We start from the raw sequence: 5,269 nt of genomic DNA, 5'->3' as shown, positions 1-5,269 counted from the left end.
GTTAAGAGCACTGACTACTCTTCCAAAGGTCCTGAGTTCAATTCCCAGCAACCACATGGTGGCTCACAACCATCTGTAATGGGATCCGACACCCTCTTCTGGTATGTCTGAAGACAGCTATAGTGTACTCATAAAATAAATAAATTAAAAAAAAAAAAAGGAAAACAAAAACAAGCCCTGCTCAATGGTCCAGAGTTTACTTTGTAGATGAGACAATGGAGTCTGTTCTGGAAATAGGTAGACGCATGGTTGTACACCATTGTGGACATACTGAATTACACCTCACCAAACCACAGAAATCATCCCTGCAGGGCCAGCAAGAGGGCTCCACAGGTAGAGTGTTTGCCTCCAAGCCTGGGAAGCCGAGGTCAATCCCTGAGACAGCCCCAGTGGAGAGAAAACTAACTCCTGAAAGTTGTCTTCCAACTTCTGCAAACACGTCATGGCATGTGTGCACACACACCCAAACAAACATCAAATTATTAAAGAAATGGCCCCCAAAAGTATAAACTTTGAGTTATACTTTTTGTTTTGGATTACATTTTAAAATGGTTAGTTTCAGGGGCTGGAAAGATGGCTCAGAGATTAAGCGCACTGGCTGCTGCTCTTCCAAAGGTCCTGAGTTCAATTCCAAGCAACCATATGGTGGCTCACAACCATCTATAATGAGATCTGGTGCTCTCTTCTGGTGTGCAGGCATACGTGCAAGCAGAACACTGTATGCATAATAAATAAACAAATCATTTTTAAAAATGGTTTGTTTCCCATTATATGGATTTTATTTAAGAAGGAGGAGGGCTACACCATCCTGAGCACCCAAATTTAGGAGTGTGGCCTTACTGTAGCCATGAGCTACAGGGCCAATGCTGTGTCTATATCAGGAATCTGACCTTGCAGCCACAATGTCCCTGAAAGGCAGGATTTCTGCAGGCACAGCATTTATCTTGTGCTGCGTGGGCAGAGGTTTCCAATTGGCCACCATAAGGTTATATATGCTCTGTGCCCCAGCAGCCAAGCAGTCCTGGGGACACAGAGGACTTTTTAGGCTTCAAAGGTTGTTTGCTCCCTCCCTCCCCTCCCCTCCCGGCTACCCTTCCCCTCTTTCCCAGCTCTGCTAGGGAGGACTGACAGCAGGCGCCTAGAGGCGGCCACCTGCGGGGCTAAACAATGGCCGGCTACAAACTGAAAGAGGAGTCACGCTGAGTCCTGAGTCTGAATCGTGCCTACCTGCCTAAGAACTTGCTGACTTGCGAACCCACCTACCTGTCTGAGAACTGAGTTTCCAGAGACCTTGGCGTCTCATGTCTGCTACCGTGTTTACGTTATGCATATGTCTTGTACCTGGAGATTTCGGTTTCGCTTCTTAGCTGTACCTATAAATGTTCAAAATATTCCTAAGTAAATGGAAGCCTTGATAAAGCTACTTGGCCTCTGTGTCTCTTTGTTCCTCTATCCCGCTTATTTTCCAGGTCCCTATTTCAAACCTTCGGTTGAGGAGAACCCAGACCCGTGGAGCTGCCGGCCAGCTCCACCCAAAAGGCCTCTTGAAATATGTGAGCTCCCTCAAGATAAGCGTTCGGTACCTCCTTCAAGGAATGAGGGAAACAAGAGTAAGATTGTAAGCATAACGTGTGTGCATGAGATTGTGTGTGTGTGTCAGAGAGAGACAGAGAGATGGACACACTCTGTGCACGCAAGTGAAGATGCCCAGAAGTACCTTCCTCTACCATCTCCAGCTTGTTTCTTTTTTAAGATGAGGTCTCTCAGTGAACCTGGCACCGGCCCAAGGGAGCTTCCTGAGCCTACTCCCTCCGCATGAGGATTACAGGTGTGCACGATGACACCCAGCCTTCCTTTCTTTTTAGTTGGGTGCTGGGATTCAAACTCAGGTCCTTGTACTTTCAGGGATGCACTTTACCCACCCACCCCTCCCCATGATTAAGTTCTAAGAGAGAAATCTTTGCACTTGTCACCTCCCTGAGAGTGTGGGCAGAAGGCTGTGTGTCAGCACACCTGGTTCCTGCTTTCTGTCACCAACCTCTAACATTACATTGCCCAGCTTCCCAGCAGCAGTAGGACAGAAGGCCTGTGTTGTCTAGTTGCCTTTCCACTGACCATCATCATGGTCTCATGAGATGTGACTAACCCTTGACTCATTTAGTCTGAAGTGTATGCTATTCAGGAAGGGACCCTAAAAATGTCCTCCTTGGAGTTACCAGCAAAAATAGTTTTTAGGGCTACGTTTCCCATCCAAGGAGTGCTTGCTTCCCCTGTACTTGAACCATCTCCACAGCGCTGTTGGCTACTCTTCTCATCTTCTTCGTATTTAATCTTTCCCCTGCCTTTCCTCGTGTTGGTGACTGTCACTGCTTGCTCTGCCTCCTGACTGATTTTTAAGGTATCATGGAGAATGGGCAGTGTTGGTAAACGCATCATCATTACACATTTGGTAGACCTCACTGCCTATCACAGACAAGGCATTGGAGCTATGAAGTTCATATTAAAAGTTATTTCTATGCTGTAATAGAAAAAACCTGCCTGCCTTTTCCATTTCCATTTCAGATATAGCATAATGCAGCCTCCATTTTTAAAATAAACTAGTAATTTCATACTGTACTGGAGTTGCATGCAGCAGGATAGCTGCCAAGTGTTTAATACTCTTCTACACACCGTGATGGTATGACACTAGAACATCCATTACAGGGCACCTAGCACAAAGCCACAGAGAATGCTGTAGCTTTCTACGTTAGAGTCAAACATAAACTGGACTGCTCATATGCTATCTTTAAAAGAACTTTTCAACATTTTAATACTTTCTGATAAGCAAGTGGCAATATTTCAGTCACAGCTATAAATCTCATCCACTATTCTCTATGACAACTGCAGGGACTTCAGGAATCTCAAAAAATAACTACTGAGTTTCTCTACTAGGAAAAAAAATTTTTTTTTTCATATTTTTGAGACAGGGTTTCTCTGTGTTTCCCTGGCTTTTCTGGAACTCACTCTGTAGACCAGGCTGGCCTCAAACTCAGAAATCTGCCTGCCTCTGCCTCTGCCTCTGCCTCCCAAGGTGTGCACCACCACTGCCTGGCTGAAAATTTTGCTCAAAAATCTGTAACTTAATGAAGTAAAAAAGACAGTTGTCACCATTCACCGATATGTGACAGGGTCTAAAATATCCAAAATGTACCCCAAACTCATTATATAGCCAAGGATGACCTTGAACTTCTGCTCTTCCTGCTTCCACCTCCTCTGTAACCCAGAGATTATAGGCACAGGTCCCTGGATTAGCAAAAGACACCAGCATGCTTGGTTTATGTGGTACTAGGTTTAAAGCACTCTTTATCCCTAGCTGAGTAAAAGCTTTAGGAAGCCAACAAAATAGACACTCTTGTGTTTTCCTACTAAAACCTATGATTAAAATGTGCTACAGAAATACGAAGACTGCAGGCAAAGAAAAATGGACAGCACAATGTTTAATTCTTTGCAAACACAAAAGGTAGAATAAATGATACAGTAATTTAAGAATGCCAGGATTATGTAAAATAGGAATGCATTCAGTTTCCCTTCACAAAGCATTAATTCTATTTTCTTTTTTTTGTGAGTATCTTGGGTTTGACTGTGAGAAAATTAATAGTATTGAGATCACAAGTTAATCAGATATAATGAGAAGTTCCTTCAACCAAACCTAATCCTGACCACCTATCCTTTCAAGCTTTGTATTTCCTTGTAAAACTGATGACATAAACTTAAAGATTGCTGGCTGGGGTCCACTCATAGTTTCACAGAACCACGCAACTTTTCCCCCTGTAGTTGTTTTGGACCTCATTGATTTAAAAACAACAACAACAAAAATACAGCACATAAGGGTCAACATACTAGCCTGGGTTAACTGGAAACTCCCTCTGCTGACCAGACTGGCTCAAGCTCAGAAACCCACTTACAGGTGTGAGCCGCCATGCCACTGTAACAATGAAAGGCAGGCGTGGTGGCTCCATGCTATCATCGAGGAATAGGACATATTCCGTCTTGACTAAAGAAGTTTAGAATCCACCAGTAGAAGGCAGTGCTGGTTACATTAAGCCCTTCCCTACTATTATTTCTGCTATGGAAAATTACTTGATTTACTTATATAGCTTTTCAAAATTATCCACCAGTTCTCCAGTACATGTCAATCATTGGCAGTGTATCAGAAAAGGAAAATCTAGGGTAACTCAAACCACACAAATTATACCTGCTTTCCCCACTAGGCTATGTACAGTGGAAGCCGCCTCAGACACCACTAGGAAATAGCTAAGAGAGCGCAAGACACCTGGCTACAGCTGGAGTTTATTAGTGTGGTGTGTATAGGGGATGCTCATGTGCACACTGCACATGTGGAGATCCAAAGACAACTTACGGGGTAGTTAGTTCTCTCTCTCCTTTCACCATTTGTGTTCAGGAGAGATCTCCTACCCTAACCCTAACCCTAACCCTAACCCAGGCTTGATGACCATTGCTTTTACCTGCTGAGCCAGTGTGCTGGCAACTAATTACAATTTCTTGAACCTTTACAGATATTGAGCCTTGATGGTGAAACAGACCACTGTCTAAAAGACATGAGTATGTTTCTAAAATCCTTAAGTGGCTCAACTTAATTTTTTAAAAATGCTGATCCATGTTTACAGTTTACCATCACTGTAAAAATGCCTTACACTACAGTAGAATTCTGCCTCTAAGCCTTTGTGTAGAAACTTCACAGTGGAATACACTGACCATTACTACTTGTAAAGGCATCAAAACCAGTCAGCATTTGGAATTACAGTGTGCAATATTTTTACAATACCTTCCTACAATGCACTGGCAAACTCATTAGCTGCTCAGGTTATAAAAATCACTTGCTGTCCATTCCCCAACCACCAAATCTATTTTCATACCTATACCACATAAAACTAATGCTGGCAGACAAAATGGCTCACGTTAAGAATCCAAAAACCTTTAAGATAACTTTAAAAGCAACTCTGAAAATCATCCCCTAGAGCTTTGTCACATTCAGTTTCCATCTATTACAACAAAGCAAAAAGGTGCTACACCTTAAAAAGAGACTAAAGTAAAATAATTTTACTTTTGTCTGAAAACATTTCTTAGCTCTTAAGCAGAGAGGGGGATAATTTTTTAATTCCTTGGAGAGGGCAAAGTATTTCACAAGTAAAAATAGTACTTTTATTGACAGTTGTACAAAAGATTCCAAAATATTTCATCATTGCAGTAAAATGTAATTTAAAACTAA

Source organism: Mastomys coucha, unplaced genomic scaffold (genome assembly GCF_008632895.1).
Source record: "Mastomys coucha isolate ucsf_1 unplaced genomic scaffold, UCSF_Mcou_1 pScaffold15, whole genome shotgun sequence".
Classification (NCBI taxonomy): Eukaryota; Metazoa; Chordata; class Mammalia; order Rodentia; family Muridae; genus Mastomys; species Mastomys coucha.
The sequence above is the reverse complement of the archived record's forward strand: the minus strand, read 5'-3'. Positions refer to the sequence as shown.